Source organism: Marmota flaviventris, chromosome 5, assembly GCF_047511675.1.
Source record: "Marmota flaviventris isolate mMarFla1 chromosome 5, mMarFla1.hap1, whole genome shotgun sequence".
NCBI lineage: Eukaryota > Metazoa > Chordata > Mammalia > Rodentia > Sciuridae > Marmota > Marmota flaviventris.
The window spans coordinates 148,862,580-148,881,971 of NC_092502.1; the positions used below are offsets into that span (position 1 = coordinate 148,862,580).

Below are 19,392 nucleotides of genomic sequence, written 5' to 3' on the forward strand. Positions count from 1 at the left end.
GGCCAAGTTGGCAGAAATGTACAATCTCTAAATTTGGAAGGGTAATTCAAGAAACTCTGAAATTGTAGGACAGAGCCAACCCTGTGATCCTGAACAATGCTGCTAATAAAATAACTAAAACAAAACAACAAACAAACAAATAAACAAAAAACCTGAGGAGAGTTCATTTTCTACACCATCTTTGACAAATTGCCTAACTGACCTCTGCAAATAAAAGTAAACTGCATAGATGCAGGCTTTCAGAGAAGTGATACTTCTTAGGTAATGAATATACAGCTCACTGGCCTTCTTTATTGGTTGTAAGAACACAAGGAAAGACCTCAAGTATCACCTTGATCTCTATGAGTTTCAAAAAGTTTGTTTTAAAGAGCAACTTTGAAGATTTTCTAATATGTCTATTCCATTGGATTCTTGAGGCACCTCTGCTAGTATTATAACTATTGAGGGTTGAAGAAGGAAAACAAAGTTTGTACCAGCTATGTAAAAACAAAATTATTTAAGAAAACTATCCTGGTCATACCATTAGACAACATTTTCAAAGGCCCAAGACTTAAATGTTAATTTCATTTAATGCTTTTTCTGTTTTTAAGATAAGCTCCTAACGTGACATTTACCAATAACTTTGGGGACCCTAGAAAAACACTAATCCTTCCTTGTCCAACATAATAGACCTCATATTTTTATATGGATATCATTCTATGAAATTGAAATAATTAGTGTCTTTTAATATGAACTCATATCCATGCAATGCGTTATTCCTTATAAACATTTTATTGTTAACCTGAAAACTCAAGTTTGGGTATTTTAAAAGGTCATGCATAAACTAAACAAATCATCATATCTTGTGGTGTCACATGAGTTTCTACTTCCCAAAAGGCTTAATTTATTTGAAAGGATAATTTTATATATTAAGTTAAGTTTTTCTGGTTTTCTAGACTATGGAGATTTATTTATTGGACCTACTATATCTGTGTATTTTAAAATGAGTTTTTCAAAATTATCCCCGGCTGCAGGTACTTTTTAAAGTAAATCTAACCCTGGGTCACCCTCTGTTCCTGCCATAATATATGAGTTTGATTTACATTAATAATAGATACTGTATTGTCTAACAGAGGGGTTTAACTCAAAACATTACAAGTTACACTGCAATTTCTAGTATTGGTTGAATATTTGCCCTTTTTATCAGGTTATTTTTTACAAAACTGCCTTGTACTCAGGGACACATGAATCATTTAAGGCTTCACTTTGGAGGAAGAGATTGGTCAAAAATTTGACTTACCACTGAAATACACTCCCAGAGCAAGCACATGGGATGAGGGTTCTTCCTTCGAGAGGCCTGTTGAATACACACCATTCTTATCAGATTTCATTTCCTATTTTAGATGACTAATCATGTGGGCACCGCTCTGGTATATAGTTCTAGTGCAAAATGAATGGATAGGAATTGTTCTTTAATAAATGCCACTTTTCCAGGCTTCAACTGGACCTGTTGGAGCTTTATGAGACATTCTTATTTGTACTGAACCACAAAAAGTCTTCTGCTTAGACTACACAGGAATGTCAACATCAGTGAGTCACTATAAAGGAAGCTTCCTTGGTTCATAAAAAATGTAATATTTGAGCAAGATGTTTCATTAGCTTTTGTGTTCTTTCAGAGCAGTCTCCTCTATTCTCTGAATCACTACGTGACTTGTGCAAGATCCTTTACCTGCTAAGCAAATGACAATTCAATACTTAAGGAAAACATGGATGGGCATAAATGATTAGTTAGGGGCTCTATTTGTAGCTTTTTGACCCCTGCTATGATTGTTAAATAAGAGTAAATTGAGTCAGTTCTGGAAGCATTAAGCAAATTCACTCCGTGGTGGCATATGCTATTTGCTACTCCTATTATGGAGGCATTTTAGCATCAAAGAATGCAATTAGATCATTTGTTTCCTTAGCTGAACTCTATAGCCCTATGCAAAGGCAAGTCTTTGAAAGCCCCTATTAAGTTCCTAATCCAATTTTTATTAAAAATACTCAATATTGTAGACAAGGAGGTTAAGACAAATCCTCAAGAAGTACCAATCATACTCTTCCACACCCCAAAGAAACCTTAGAGTGCAGCAAAATCTGAAGTCAGGAAAGTACTTCCAATGCTGTGTTAACTATGATGTCTTCCTTAACTAACCAACTGTAGAAACATGTAAACAATTAGTTCTACCAAGGAAACCAGCATGTGAAATAACACCAAAAAGTTTTCTTTGTCCCTCCAAAACAAGCAAAATTTCGCTTTTAGGGCTAAGAACAGACATGGATATGAGGACAGTCTTTTTCTCAGTCAGTCTCTCCAGTGTTGAAATTCCCTACCTAAATTCCAATTTATACTCTCATCTAAGAAACTCCATCTGTGGGGAAAAAAATAATTGCCACCCCTGTTAACTCAAGAGTTTGTCCCTGATTTCATACTGTGCCTTGTCTGTCTATACAGTTGGTGAATAATTACCTACCCTAGATTTTGCTCTGAGGCCATGACTATTAGAAAAGTAAAAAGGCCTTTAAATATGTCCTTTTTTGCTTGGAGTACATGGGATCTGATTCCTGCTTAAAGTCATTACTATTTAGAAATTGTAAATAAAGTTTGTCCCTAAATGCTAGTGATCCTTATCACTGTTCACGTTATTAGTCTTCATTTCTACTATGTGCCAGGCATTCCTTTAGAGCTTGGGCTATGTCTGTAAGCAAAATACAGATCTATTCCCTTACAAGGTTTATACCCCAGCAAAAAGAAAAAACATAAATGTATGTCAGGCTTTCTGAAGACCATCAATTCTATGGGCAGAGGGCATGGGGAAGAGCAGAGTCAGGTTATTTGGGAGTGTAGGGTTGGGGATGGATTGAGCAAGTTCCTTAGAAAACAGGAAAATTGTATTTTTAAAATTTAAATGTATTGAATATTTATTATATACCAGGCCTGATGCTAAGACTCATTTGATTCTCTGGGGAAGGTATTGTCATTCCTGTTTGACTTGAGGAGCTAAAACACAGGTGTTAAGCAACCCTCTAAATTCTCTAATTCCTATGCCTTAACCTTTTCAGAACAATATAAGCAAAAGAGAGAACTAAGCTGGTTCTTCAAAGATAGGTTGAATTTCATTAGCCAGAAAATGCATGCGGGAAAGAGGAGTTAAGAGCAATGGGTAAAGGATATTCATGGAAGCCAGCTAAGACACAGGGCCCTGGGGTTATGCTGGGGAAAGGTTGAAAGGTGGGTCAGGTTGGATTAGGGTGGGTTTACAGCACTCTATTTCGTCTAGACATTACTGGGAAGACTTTGAGGTTTTGAGTGATGGTGTGGAGGTTAGGGTGATGACAAATCTGAGTTCAAGGAGGCATCAAAGAGTCAGATGGCTTTGTAGTATAACAGTTGCATGGACTTGTCACTTTGAGTGATCAACACTGCCGGCTTCTTTTATTTAAATACTTGGCTAAGCCTGTGGAAACAAAGGCTTTTAATTGAAAGGTTAAGGTCTAACAATCTGAAATGTCAGATTCAAGGTTATCAAGCTATGATGGTTGGTGACCCTCAAACTTCAAATAAGCAAGTATCCTAAAAGATGGCTTTTAAAAAAGCCAAAGGCCATTATATTTTCCTTCATTCTGAGATCCATTTCAAAACAAAAGGACTCCCCTAATCTCAGTTTTATAAAGATTTTTTATGAGTAAAATGATATTTTCACACATCACCACCTTCAAAACAAAAACAAAAAGCATCTTTTGTTGAAGGCAGCTATTGACTAAAATAGCCACATTATTGTAGCTCCTTGTTTGAAGCAGAATATACAGCATTTCACATTTTATGTCTCTTATATGACTATTGAAAGTCTGAAAGAAGCTGGGTGCAGTGGCACATGCCTGCAATCCCAGCTCCTGGGGTGGCTGAGACAGGAAGGACCACAATTTCAAGGCCAGCCTCAGCAATTTAGTATGATCCTGTTTCAAAATAAAAGATAAAAATCTAGGCTAGAGTTGCAGTTCAGTGGTAGAGCACTTGCCTTGCATGTGTGAGGCACTGGGTTGGATCCTCAGCACCGCATAAAAATAAATAAAGGTATTGTGTCCATCTACAACTAAAAAAAAAAAGTTTAAAATAAAATGAAAAAGGCTGGGGATAAAGCTCCATGGCTACAGTGCCTCTGGGTTCAATCTCATGTGACACACACACATACACACACACACACACACACACACGAGCCTAGAAAGATCATGACCAAGGAAATGCTGACTAGGAAGAGTGACAAATCCATGCTTCTTATATTTGGAATAGGTGACATTAGGGTGACACATGTCTTTCTTTAATTTTCAAATTAAATTCCTTATAGACATGTTCATTTGTCAAATAGCAGTATTTAAAAGGTAATTAGGGCAGGGGTGCAGCTCAGTGCTAGAGCCTGGTATGTTTGAGGCCCTGGGCTCAATCCACAATTTTATATATATATATATATATATATAATTTTTAAATTATATATATATATATATATATATATATATATATATATATATATATATAAATTTTAAAAATATATATTTTTTAAAAAAGAGATAAATCTATAGTCTATATTCTAAGCTTCAGTCGAGTTCCATGAAATTCAAAAGCTAAGAGAAACTACAAAGAGAACACAAGCACATTGAAAGGATATAGAACACTCCTGTCATCCGCCCCCATAATATCATCTCAGACATTGTTAACTGATACATACCTATCCAACACTGTTGGTGAAAGACCCTGATAAGTTAAAAATTCAACAGTAAGTTTTGAATCAAGTGATAATTAGATTTTGAAAAAGCTCTTTGATGTTAGGATTTTTGAAGTTGGCCAAGATATGGTCTAACACTGGCTGTCACCCAGCATTCTTGGACACACTGAGGACTGTGTGGACAATAAAGAGTTGGCAATTTAATGTCACTATTTTAAATAGCCTAACGTATATCACATCTTAACCCACCACACAGCTTTACAGGCAAATTACAAAATCAGGTTTCTTTGACTTGGGCTGAAATTGTCAAAGCAATTAATTATCCAGTACTGAGCCAAATGCCTCATTTATTTCTGAATTTTTATTAGTCATTTAACAAACAGATTGATAGACACTTTTAAAAACAGAAACAGAGAAAGAATAAAAAGTAGTCCTTGAATGAAATATCACTGCAATTATTAGCCAGGTGATTATATCCACCAGGTTGGAAGGTATGAGTAATGAATACTCCATTGATAGAAGTTAAATGAAATGGAAAGACCACAGCATCCGGAGAATTTCAGAGAATTCAGAATTTCTGCCTTTGCCCAGCCCTGAATAGATATAAAATAGAACAACATATAGATATTGCTTTTTCTAAATGGACTTAAAAATGGAGAGGAGGGGGACTCAGAAATGTTTTACTTATACCAACAGATGACAGGCCAAGCTGAAGTTTTCCATTTTGCTCACTTAATGATAACTTTGAGTTAATATCATAAATGAGAGTGGCTTGAGTTACCATTCACCTGGTTATCTTGTTATTGCTTATTGAACACCTACTATGTGCAAAGTCTCATATTATGCTATGTATACAGTAACAGAGTAGGCAAGGTTTCTCCTCTCAGGGGGCTTATAGTATAGGCAGCAGAGAAAGAAAAAATAAGTGGTGGTTACAACTGATGCTAAGTGTTTGGGAGGAAATGTTTCTGATTAGAGTAGAAAGCTTCCTTGACATCAGTCGTGTACAGAAAGAGAAAGCCAAATTAGCACTACTTCAGTGGATTCTATATAAATTGCTTTCTTACTGAAATCAACCTTAGAAAGATACCACATTTGTCTAAAGGGCTAATTATCCTTTTCAACAGTTTTTAAATTATGATATATACTTAAAACATTAATTAGATGGGGGATATTTGTGTTTTATGTTTGTAAGCCTCCCACAATCATCTTGTAATATAGAGGAACATTTTCATGACAGTGCCAGGGAGAGGGAAGAGCTGTGAAACACAGATGGTTGTTAAAGAGTACTACTGAAGCCAGGTGTGGAGGTACAGGTGTACGATCCCAATGACACGGAGGTTGAGGCAGGAGGATTACAAGTTTGAGGCCAGCCTCAGCAACTTAGAGGCTGTCTCAAAATAAAAATAAATAAATAAAACAAAATAAAAAGGGCCAAGGCTGTAACTCAGAGGCAGAGCATCCCTAGGTTCAATCCCATGTACCCCTCAAATAAATAAATAAATGGAAAAGAAAAAAAAAAGAGTTTCAATGATGTTTCCTGCAAAGTAGCTTTGAAATACAAAATTCAGAATCAAAACTATCTTCTTAATCTCCAGAAGGAAACAGCATGCTCATTTGGTGTTTAGTTTTGCCACTGTGGAAATGCAGGCAATTCAGAGGTGAGGCAAAATTCTGTATGCGAGAGCTGCACATATGTTGTGGCACTCTTAATCACCAGATCTAAGAATACAAATGTGTCAGATCAAGCCAAGCTACTGAATCTCAGATTTAAGTGAAACAATATTATAGAAATGCAACCAGGCGCCCCCACAGCTGGAGTTAGTTAAAGAGCACTAACCTAGTTATAAGAGCACTACCAAGGGAATACTAGGTAGCACTTTGCAATGTCAGGCTTCATAAAAAAACATGGTCTATGTTAGCACCCCAAATAGTAACTTCCACAAATTTTTGCTGAACGAAGCTTTGAAGACCAGGTTTTAATGCAACCAGGGCTGCATTCATTATTTTTATGAAAATATTCTTGTATAGAAAGCTGAATATTTGCTTTGCTCTACACTAACTGGGAACAGACTTGCAGAACTTATTTTGTACACAGTAATATTGTCTGTAGCTCAGCATGAAGCTGAGATTTTATCTTAGATTGTTCACATGTCTCCTGAATCTGGAAAACCTCTAACTCTGTTTTCATAATTACCATTTATTTTCATACTTCTCTTCTTCCCCATTATATATTATTTTTTACTGAGTTCCAATATCTCTCCTCAACCTTGCTTTATTGCCTCAAAGTTCCCCTGTCCAAAAAGCTGTAACACTTTGTATCACACACACTATTCTTCATGATTATCAGACTCACATTGCAGTGTATTTTGATCATTTCCACACATACAGCATAGGTGTTCCTTACTATATGTAAAATACTTGAAGTCAAAGAATCTGTCTTCCATCTTCCCAAAAAGGTTCCAATTGAGAATCTTAATTGTAGGAAACTCTAGTTGTACCTGATCCACCTTTATAGCTTAGTTTTTTAGACTGGCCACAGCTTTCCTGATTTTTTATTAATCAGATACCAGGGTTTGATTCCTCCACTCATACTCAAGCAGAGATTCAAGTCCTTCCTACTCAGACTGCAGAGGGTACATCTACACTAGCACCTGCTCACTAGCCACACTTGTCCCTTCTGTTTCCAGTGAACAGACCGGGATGCACCTTGCCTTCTGAGGTTGCCTCCTTAGCCTGTAATACTGACTGCCTTCACCTACTTAAATCTGTCATTTGAAGTCCACTCGAGATGAGTGGTCTCTACTGGCCTCTCACCAGCTGTACATTTTTCCACATTAGCCATGACCTAGTATTGCCCTCTGATTCATGTAGAACGGCTTCCCTCAACTCAGAAAAGCTTTTGAAGTCAGAGAAATATTTGTGCTACTTCTCTAGATGCTACACTGCCTGGTAAAGAGTACTGCAATTTAAGACATTAAGAATAATACACATTTCCCTTCTGCTCCTTAAATTAAATCATGCAGCCTGGCGCAGTGGCGCACACTGATTATTCCAGTGACTTGGGAGTTTGAGGCAGGAGGTTCTCAAGCTAAAGGCCATTCTGGGCAACTTAGCAAGACTCCAAATCAAAACAACAACAAAAATAAATAAATAAAAAGGACTGGGGGCTCTAGTTCAGTGGTAGAGTAGCCCTGGGTTCAATCCCTAGTACCAAAAAAAGATAAACGAGGTTAAGCAAATATTTTCTTTCCTGATTTTTCAGTGAAAAGCAGATTTTTCTTCCACTACTAAGCCATCTCCATTCACTCATCCTGCCAGCCTAACGGGGTTAACTTATCCGAGTCAGCATGTTGTTTTCCTCCTTAAGTGAAGCTACCTGCTTGGCAAATAAGATCTAAGTTCTTGTCCTGACTTCCATGGCTTAATGTAACTCATCTCTCCCTTCTAAAGGGTAACACTTCTCAGCTCTCTACCACCTATGCTCTCCCTTGGCCAAACCGGCCAGTCAGAGCTCTCTGGGCACAGCTACACTAGCCCAGCTGTGGGATTTGATCACATGTTTCCTCCTATGATGCATTTCTCACCCCACCTTTGCTTAGCTGACTTCCACTGTTCCTTTAAGGTCAACTCCATTATCACAGCAGTGACTTAATTGTGATAAAATCACATGTCAGTTGAGTAGTTGTCATTTTCTCTAAATTTCTAGTAGGCAGTAACTGACATATGTTTGCTAGCAGAGAGGAGGTAAATATGCATATCACATTTTCAATTATAACTACTTTTTAATCATCGGGCACTTTAGATAGCTAGATAAATCAGAAATACCTCCCAAAATAAATTATTAGATAGGTAAGCCAGCAGTTCTGCATCAAGATTTCCTTCAGAAGGCAACTTGGGCATTAAATAAAAGTAGTCATCATTTCAATTCAAGTTATATGTGTGCTTCCTGAAGAGCTTCACCAGGAACTCAACCTTGGTAGAAATCAATATTGAACCTCCTTATTATCAACCAACTATTGATTTAAGAGCCTGTTTCATTATCATTATATACAACCAAACATAAAAACAAATAACTAGCAACAAAATCCAGTGTTGAGGTAACTGAAGCACATTTAGGCTTTCCTTTAAAAGACAGATATTCGGACACCTCCTGTGTAAAATCATTGCCTTTACTGCTCTTCTGACCTAGAGGACAATTATATGCTTCCCTGATGGATTAACACCGCATCTCAAAGTCAAACTAGTTCAGCATTCTTCGGATGACTATTTCAGCCCTTGTATATGCTCACACACATTTGGCTTATTTCTATTGCATTTAAGAATAAGAAAAAAGCACTTGAGCACCTGAATTACATATTAGAGAAGATTAGAACAGATTTCGTCCCCCTCATAAGACACATGAAATATGAAAAAATTGGTGAACTACTTAGAACAGAGGGCAGCTGTGTCCAACATATTCTCAAGAAAGGAATTCTTCTTTCACTTTCCAGTTTTTCAGGTGTGAATTAACTCTAGACCTTAAGAGGACTCAATGGTCCTGCTCAGATTAAAGTGGTACCTTAAAAGTCAGCATTTGTGGACTAGAGGTGCAGCTCAGAAGTGGAGCACTGGCTTAGCATCTGTGAGGTCCTGGGTTCAATCCCACCCCCACCCCCACCCCCACACAGTGTTAACATTTGTGCATTCCCTATTGGTTTACCAAGCACTGCTACATTTTCTTGCTTGACCCCCTCATATTTAATAATTTCAAGATATAAAGGAAAGCCTAAATATATTCATCTCTAGAATTTAGCTTGTTTAAAACTCACCAAAAATAAGAACAAAATGACTTTCCAAATATCAGCTTAGTTATTGCACTGAGCACTGTAGCTCAGAACAGGTATTTGACTGAAATGGCAGCCATTCTGAGGCAGTTTTGCTTTGTTTTCCCTTTAATTTTAATTTTGAGGCAACTCATTTTAGGATGGGGAAAATGAAACTCAGATGTTCCATGTCTTGTCTTATACAGCCAAGCTGGCTTGTGGATACAGTCATTTGTAGCTCAAAGCCCAAACTCTTAACCACTAACCTATGCTTCTCCTCAAAGCCAGAGTCCAATTTGCTACTCCTGGATCACAGCCTGTGTTTTTCAGTCTGAGGTGTGATCTCTGCTAAGCATCAGTCTCCGAGTAACACCAGTCATCCTTAGGACTGTTTTGCAAGGTGGGTGTGGCAACCAGGGGTCAGAAACACTTGGAAGCATGCCTGAGAAACCACAGGGCTCTCATTCCAATGTAGGTCTGCTTACCTCTACATTCTGTGTGCATTGTCTTCAACAGAGTTTCTTCTCAATTTCTACTCATTAGAATTTTTTTTCATTGCCAACCTAGTATTATACTTCATATATAGGATCTTCCTAAACATTCTGATGAACATCAAGGTTCAAATCAAAAAGACCTGTGCCTGAATCCTGGCTCTACCACTTGCTGATTTACAACTCCGGGCAAGCTGACAGCTACTGATCATACTGGAGCCAAGAAATGGAGACATCTTTTCTCTCACAAGCTATTTAAAATCAAAGCCAAATTGGAGAATGGAACTGTGCTTCATAGGACATAAAGCTCTATAAAAATTAAGTGAAGTTGATTCATTTATGGGGAAGCCTTTATCTTACGTCTGGACATGGCAGGGAAAACAAAATAAAGGGCTTTATGGGCTAGAGAAAACCATCTGGTTCAAGGAAACTGATTTTGTTTACTGTACTCTTTTTCAAAAAGAAGTAATTGGGATAGTCTCTTAATAAAATGGAGATTAATTATACTTTTAAAAAATACTCCGTGGAGGAGAAAGAATTGAGAGGTGAGGTGATAAGATAAAGCTAAAGAGTACATTGATTTTCCTAGGATCAAGAAAGTAGTCTTTGGAATACTGGGGAAAATGTCCAAGGTCTATGCTTTTTCCTCTTTCTACATTCTAAGATTTAGTTAAATTGAATTATGTTTAAATAATTTTGCTTATTTATTTTCATGGCTGCAGGAAATCAAATACTTTGTTACACTTTTCACTGAACAACTGCATCATAAAACAAATGAATGATAAAAGTTACTCTTAGATCACATTTTTTGTTTTGTTTTATTTTTGGTACTGGGGATTGAGCTCAGGGGCATTCAACCACTGAGCCACATCCTCGGCCCTGATTTGTATTTGATTTAGAGATAGGATCTCACTGAGTTGCTTAGTGCCTAGCTTTTGTTGAGGTTGGCTTTGAACTCACAATCCTTCTGCCTCAGTCTCCCCAGCCACTGGGATGACAGGCGTGTGCCACCATACCTGGCTCACGTTTTTATAGAGCTTTATCACTTAGGACTTACTTATAATACAGCTGGATGGGCCCTTCTGGTAGTTTTTGGTTCAAGAGAGCTGGGATAGGGCCCACACTCTGAAAACCACTGTCTCAAATGTGTTTTCTCTAGTTGTAAAATATACATAGGCTTACTGAGAACCCAATTTTGAATTATTTTGTTACTTGTGAATTTAAGTATGGCAGTTCATCTGTCACATAAGGATCTAAGTCTGTTTCGGACACTTTGCATCATGTTGCTAGGGAAAAATAAAAGTAGCTTTTTTTTTTTTTTTTTTTTTTAACCAAGAGAAAATGTTAAACACGATATCCCTCACCCAAATTTATTCCAGATTGAACAGGACTTTTTATTCATTTATTTTTCTGCAGCAATGGGAATTAAACCCAGGATCTTACTTATGTTAGGCAAATATTCTGTCTTTGAGCCCTGGAACAGTATTTCTAACCCAACTTTCTAGAATTGTTACTTCCTATTTTACTCTTTCCCTTTACTCTGTGGTTACCTGAAAAGCTAACTGACAGTCATCATACATTCTGCTTCCTGGTAACTTCCCTACAATTTAACACTCAGTCACCCTACCCCAGTTACTCAGAATTCTTACCAGCTTGCGTCAGTGAAAGGTCATTTGCCCTGAGCTAGCTTATAAGTTAGGACAAGAGAACAATTACCAGGCTACTTTTATACCGCGGCAATAACTGATGTTTCTGAAAATTTATAAGCCTTTATGTTTTGATTTCTAGTTGATATACAAACTAGTAAAGATTAGGAAGTTAAGTGCTGCGATTAAAATAAGTTTGAGGGGTGGGGGGAAAGCAATGTAAGTAGAGAAGAGATTCTACTTCACTTAGTAACTTCCATTTTTAGATCAGGAAGTAATTTGTTCATATTCTGCTTGCCCTGGAGAGGCAGGCTTCCTTCCAGGGTAGAAGAAGGATGCGGGAAGGGGAGTAACTATGGCAACCTGCCCAGCTATGTGGGCAAGTAGAGTATGGGGCCCCGCATACACTGGGAAGAATTTTCGTTTCTAGCCAAGTCACTCCATTTAATTCTGGTGGTCCCTCCCTGCCCACTTCCTTCTAGAATGCTGACTTCAGGGGGAAGCCTTACTCCTTCTCTGCAGGGAGTCGGAGAGAGTGTGGGGAAGACTTCAATGAGACCAGAGGTCATTCTGACCAAACCAAACTGCAGTCTTCCAGGCTGAGAACAGAGAGTAACTCCCTGTCTGTTCTAGTGTGAACACAAGCAAACACACCGACTTTGTTAATATTAAGTGCTTGAATGATTAACATTTTCAGGTAAGTGGGTGGTATCCAATTTTAATAAAGAAATTCTCCATTTGCCTTCAATTTTCACAAAGACACAAATTTCAATTGCTTGGGGGACAGAAAGAAACATTTCTAAAGCAGATTGAATAATGTATTCTAAGTACATTAGATGAACTTGTCTTCCAACAAGCCCAGGTAAGTATATTATTCTTCCTCAGATAAAGGAGTATAAGTACAAAAAGGTCATGCACAATGTGCCTAAGGTCATTTACTAGCAGTTGTACAGATAGTAGTTGAACCTATGGAAAAATACTCCAGAACTCACGTTTTCAACCACTAGCCAATTGTGCTAGGAAGAAGGCAATAGATAGCATGTGAATGCTCGGTCACTGTGTCCCCATCCAGTATCAATTCCCTCATCAGGAATTTGCATGCATTTTTGTCTCTGAGATGAGACTTGGTAGCCTGCTTTCCCTGATTTACGTGATCAATCCAGTCAGGACACCTTATCATGATTTAGGTTTCCCTTAAACACATGTATCTGATGTCAAAGCTATTTCATCTAAATGTGACGTGGTCATCCTCTGTGCAATTCAGTGGCACTGCTTCAACTTTAGAATTACACAGCAGCTCCAGAAAAAAAATTTTAAAAACCACATCCTGTTCCTCAGGTGTTTCATATTGCCAATCTGGCTCCCATTCTGGGTCTGTCTGAAGGGAAGAGAACTTCACATGTTCAGTCAGTTACCTAACTCTCCCTGGTCAGTCACCTTTCAAAGGAGGCATGAGTTCTGGATGAGCAGTAAGGCAACTTAAACCCAGAAGAGCTCCCTCTTCAGTAGCCATCCCAGGTATTTCAGCATCTTGCCTGTGTCTTTATGAAAAGTAACAATAGATTCTCCAAGTTGAGAGAATGAGGGAAGGAAATACACAATGCCTTCAAAACTGTTAGGTTGAAGTATTGGTTGTAGTAATCTTAGGTTTATGGACATAGGAGGACAAATAAGAAATCAAGCAACAGGTTTTAAATGTTCCACCATAAATCCATGTCTCCACAAAGCCTCCTGCTGGCCACAGGCCATTCAGCAAAGCATATGTTTTCCTGTTTTCTCAATCTTCAGATAATTGAGGCATGGCTCAGCAGGCCAACAAATACCACACTGAGCCGCTGGTCAGAAGCTTCCAGAGGCCCCTGTACCATCATCATGCCAACAAGTGCCTTAAAAGCAATAAATATCTTTTAACCCAAACAAAATGACTGAAATCCATTCCAAACTGTGGAGTTGGACAACAAAATAGGTCTAAAGTTAGGAATTTGGATTTTTGGTTTAATCTAAAACTATAAAAAGTCTTTAGTAGAAATGCAAACTCTGAATTTTGTCCTTCACAAATCAGGTGAAGATCAATCCTGTTGTGCCAAAGACCATCAGAATGGCAGATATAAGCATTAGACCTCAAAGTTGGGAGACATTTCTCTACTATTTTCTTTCTCTAATCATACATTAAAATGTGAGAGGGTATATAGGCTTGGGGCATTCAGCTCCTGGGGCAGTCATTGATACAAAGAAATAGAACTGGGAGTAGAAAGATTAGGAAGTTGGTCACCAACCATGGGAAAAAGAATCTGGTTGGCGTTAGCAGGAAACTGATGAAGCATGTGGAAGAAGTGGCTCCCTGAATACACATTGGGAGAAACCACCAGGCTTCCTCTGGGACTCTGGCCATGTTGCAGTCATTGATTTTTCCAGACACCTAGCAGTTCACCAAAAGAGGTCTTTCCTCAAAGATGAAGGATTGCTCAAATCTCAAATACTCCCGAGTTCTCAAGGCAATAAACTTACAGTGCCATTGCCTATCTTCTTTCAGTAAAGAGATTGATAAAAGCTAGGGTGGGTGGGGCACCTAGCCCAGAGAAGGGCACCAGCAAGAAGAGAGCCTGGTGACAAGCCATTTGTTAGCTTGGAGGCTTTACCATCCCCACCTAGTTCCTCCTTCCCCAGAAGCCAGTGGTTGCTTCTGTATGGGGAGTCAACCTCAAGATCTTAAGGGAGATCCATAATATATTCCATCAAAGCCATTCCAGGAGCCTTATCAGACATCTCAAAGACATTTTTGTAGCTGCCTTCTTTCCTGCCATTACTTCTGTTTGAATTACGTCTTACCTCCTTCTCCTCCATTCTCCTACTTTGCCTGATTAGGGCCAGAAATTTTTTCATTAAGTCTCTTTATAGAGCAATAGCAACATTTACTATTCATGGGGCCGCCCCTCCATAATTTTTAAGTCTTTCCATGTGTCTGGAAGCTTGTTTCTGCTCTTCTCGTTTTACAGTGTGGCTCTCTTCCTTCCAAACACAAGCTAAAAATGAAAGAGGAAAAGCTGGGGGGGGGGGGGCAGGGAGGGGGTTTGCTGTGGGGTGGAGATAACATCCAGATTCTTTAAGTGTTTTTAATCCAGTTAAATTTCCCTTTGGACTCAAACAGCTCCCTGCTGAAACTGACTGTGGACCTCAATTCCAGCCTAAGAATTAAGTCAAGAAGGAAACACGGCAGAAACAAATAACAGAGTCAGCTCTATGCTATGAAAACCGCTATGTTGACTGGGGCTCCAAGGTTTTAACCCATTCATTTTTTTTCTCCCCTTTTTCTCCCCCTTTCCTTAATCTTTCCAACCAGTGTATAGCAGTGGAGCAAGCACCATTTAAAAGCTTCGGGATTTAAAACAAGTTTGTTAAGTCCCTTGGGCACATACTTTCTTAGGAATGCTGGTGCAAGATAAAGTTCACATTTTAATGCCATATGTTGTCAGTCACCAGGGGAAAAAAGCTCCTTATAGGCACAAACCAGGTCCTGAGCCTTTGTCATAAGGCAAAAATAAACACCCTTGGAGGAGTTAATTAGGCGGTCAGCAGCCACACCAGCGTCCTACCAGGGCTGCCCGCAGAGCTTTTAAACAAGCACACACCACACACACACACACACACACACACACACACACACACAAAAGGAGGCGCTTGTTAAATGTCATGACGATGGGCAATCTGGAGTCCGACCCCAAAGGTAAATGCATCCTGTGAAAGCATTCCACAGATGTCAGGCCCCCCAAACGCTCGCTCCCCCAAGTACACTAATTTCTAAGATTCCCCACAGCCCAAAGTCTGCACCCGAGGCGGGGGAGCAAAGGAGAGAAGGAGATCGGAAAAAGAGTAATAATAATAATAATAAGGGAGCCAAAGGAAAAAAGGATCCCAAAGCTACTCACCGACTAGCTAGCGCCCCTGCGAAGCTTCGAGCATGACTTCCCCGCGCCGCGCCGCGCCAGAGCCTCCAGGCAGCAGCGCAGCCGACCCGGTGGGCTCCGCTTAAATAGCCGCCGGCCGGGAGCCTGGAGCCGCGCGGCCACTCCCGGCGAGAGATATGGTTCTAATCAGATGCTGGCAGCTGAGGACTCCCCAGGAATGTGCCGGGATGTTTTTGCTGCCTGGGCTGGGTAACTCCCCCTCAACGTGTCGGCCGAGTCTTCCAAACTTAACTGTTTATTAACTAGCGCCGCAGCCACGCCGAGCACCCGGCTGCCAGCCCCGCCAGCTGGGGGCGATCGCAGGAACCCGAGCCAAGCGCAGGAGAACTGAGCTCGGGAGAAGTCAGGACTCCCAGACCCCGGCGGGCGGGGTGGGGGAGGGTGCAAATAAGGACAGGAAAGGGAAACTCTACAGGAAAGGGGTGGGATCCACGCAGATATATTTCACAAATCCGCTCCTTCGAGCGATGTGGCATGCGAAGTCATCCTAACCTTTGGGGCCCTTTGAACAAAGAGCTGCCTTTACTCCCGACTTTCCTGACAAGGGGCTGTGGGTCCCGGGCAAGGAACTGCGATTTCTAAAGTCGAAAGTGCCATCGCCTCCTTTAAAGAAATCTGGGTCTCTCATTGCAGACGTGGATGCGCTTAAAATTGGAGGGAAATCTATGCATATGTAAAACACTGTATTTATATATGAAATATAATCTTGCATATAGAGATACGACGTAACCTATTTAAATAAGCTATATTTCTAATACAAACATTGTATATTGGCTTCCCTTACCGTGCATATACGTCCGTAGACACGAAACATGGCTTGATCAGCACTGATTCTCAGTATTTCCTTTCCCTCCATGAAAAGCGCGAGATGTAAGAAAGAATGTTTCAAAATTCCATCTCTGTCAGTAGAAGGCACTGCACGGCATATCTCAGTGTAGGTTTAGAAGCTAGGAATTCATTTTCTCCGTATTTTAAAATCAGGAACAATTGTAAAATCGCCACAGAAGTTTTATTGCTTTTTAAGAATTATGAAATTATTCTTATAAAAGGAATGTCTTCTTCCTCCCCCCCCACCCAAAGTCGGAGGTAGAGTGTACTAAACATGAAAATGCCAAATTGTGACTTGGAAGGGAGGGGTTATTGATTTTATTGAATAAGTAACACAATGGATTTGCATTTTACCGCTGGAACCTGAAGGTTCAACTTGGGCTTATGGGACACCAAGGATGTATTTTGTGGTCTTTGCCTATCCCGGACTGCAAAGCCACTGTGTAATTTGGGGTAACTTAAAGTGAGTGGCAGTCCTTGCTTGCAAGTAGGTCAGGCTTGGAACATACAGTGTGCAGAAGAGATTGAGGGGCACCACGAAGCACAGCTGGCCAAGAATACTACCTTTCTTAGCCTCTACTCTTTCTGTTATGGGTCTTATCTCCTCTACCTGGGCATGCAAAGGCAGGGGGACTGGTGCTAAATTTGCAATATTTCTCTGACATAATTTGCTATTGTTTTTTGAATGCCTTTGTGTGAATGACAAGAGGTATATAAAATTTAGCCCTATAAAAGTAATTATAACATTTAAGCAAAGAACTTGAATTTTGTTGCCACTGAAAACATGATTCATTCTTTCTAAAATCTAAAAGTTCAGAGGAATGGTTTCACTTCTGAAAGCTAAGCAACTGGGGGAGAAAAGCATCTGATTTCAGGCAAATAGGGGTTTTGACAATGCAGAAGAAATAGGTCTCTTTGACCTTCAATATGTAATATTTTCTCAACTCAGCTGGAGTTATATCTCAGTGGTAGAAAAATTGCCTAGCATGCTCAAGGCTCTGAATTCCATCCCCAACACTGAAAAGAAAAGGAAAAAAAGTGTACACCCAAATCTAATTTTTTAAAATTCTACGACTCTTACTAAGAAGTGTTAACATCAGCATCACAGAAGACAGAAATAAGAGAAAGAAAGAAAAAGAGAAAAAAGAAATATCAACTTATGTTTACTATACTCTACCAAATGGCAGATTTGTGTTAGAAGCCAGAGAAAGAAAATTATTTCATTTGCTGTGAACTCTAGTTTGAAGAGAAGATTTTGGTGAAAACAGTTCATATGTGAGCCCTGGGATCACACATACAGCTTAAAATGGACACCTTGTTTTACACAGAAATCCTGAGTCGACAATGAGGAATTCTGGTTTGAAGAGTATTTTTATATCTCTAGGGTGCTGATATTGCTTCTGGAAGTAATCCAATGTCCTGCTCACATTAAGAAAAAAAAAAAAAAAGGTGTGTGTGTGGGGGGGATGAAAGTAAATTTAACTCGTTTTATCCCAGGAAATGCTGTTTCCTGTCACATCTAAGTTGTCACTTTTCACGAGCTTTAAAATGAATATCCCTGCATCTGGAGAATAACACCAAAGCCCACCCAGACATTCACCTGCCTGAACCACAGTCTTTTATTACCACCACTGAAATTCATGTTTAGAAAACTAGGGTGAAGAAAATTCAATGTGGTGTTCAAAAAACTATGACCCCCCCACACCATTATATATAACTATAAAACATCAATTAAAAAAACATGGAAAAAAAAAAGAAAGAAAAACTATGTTCTCACATGACAACTGTCCCTTGCACCAACTCTGACTGTGAGGGAGAAGGGAAAAAAAAGAAAAAAAAAAGAAAAAGAAAATGGACTGTGCTCCCAGTCTAGGAAAGGGGTAGTTAATCCCGTGATGGCTTGCTGAAGAATGCATGGTTTATTATTAAAGTAATCTCTTAAGATTTTCCTGGAATGTGCCTCCACAGCAACTCTGCCTGTGTGAGCTATCCTATGTATGTGTCTTTTCTTCCATAATTAAGTTGGTTTCTTTCTTAGCTCACGTACCAAATACTTTCTCATCTTTTTCTCTTCTGTCCTCTTCTCTATTCCTCTTGTTTTCTTTAATCTTCTGATTTTGAAACTCGCTATTTCCTATGAACTATAGATAGCACTTAGAAATTGGCCATATGGTAAACTGTCTGTGAGCCTTGATGCCTTCCTGGACACTTACAGACGTTCAAATCAAACAAATCAACTGCTGGGGATGTACCTTAGTGGCAATCACTTGACTGGCATGTATAAATCCCTGGGTTCAATGCCTAGTACCATAAAAACTAATAAATCAAGCTAATCAAGCTGAGCCCATGGTGCCTGTCTGAAGTTCTAACTATACAGAAGGCTGTGGCAGGAAAACCACCTGAATCCAGGAGTTTGAGGCCAGCCTGAGCAACAGAGTAAGACCCTAGATCTCCCATCCCCCCAAAAAAGGATTGGTTGAAATGCAAAGGTCACATTTTTTTCCCCCTTTATCTATATCTTTAAAGAAGAAGGAGAAGAAGAAAATGGTAATTGCTCCTGGAAAATGTTCTTTGACCTTGACTACTACTGCATATTTAACATTGCAGAAGAAATTGACCATATCAGATTTGGCTGCTGGCAGGGTAGGACAAACAATAGGAGATGTTTTGTTTTGTTTTTATTTCCTATCTACCTACTTACCTGTCAAATCTGAAGTATTCAGAGGATAATATCATTGAAGACTGCCTTTTTAAAAAATTGTCTTATTGGCTGCATTGACTTGTCTTCTTGTTTACATTCTGACAGCACCTTATTTGTGATGTGCAATATTAGTGAAACTCCAAAGGGAAAACATTATGGTGCTTGGAAAAATGGGAACATTGTGAATAAAGGGTAGTTTAAAATTCAATGTTATAAA

At 39.2% G+C, this 19,392-nt stretch overlaps 1 protein-coding gene across 2 annotated transcripts in view; it reads right to left on the reverse strand.

Moving 5' to 3' along the window:
* Window positions 1-15,924, reverse strand: part of Dab2 (DAB adaptor protein 2) — a 51,505-nt gene extending 35,581 nt beyond the window's left edge. The window contains exons 1-2 of one of the 2 annotated variants that reach the window (XM_071612693.1): window positions 15,608-15,924; window positions 1,280-1,336 (exon numbers count right to left, since the gene is read on the reverse strand). The gene's annotated coding sequence lies outside the window, so the exon portion shown is untranslated. The remainder of the gene's footprint in view (window positions 1-1,279; window positions 1,337-15,607) is intronic. The other variant, XM_027936255.2, reaches the window with a different exon arrangement.
* Between the last annotated feature and the right edge of the window lie 3,468 nt (window positions 15,925-19,392).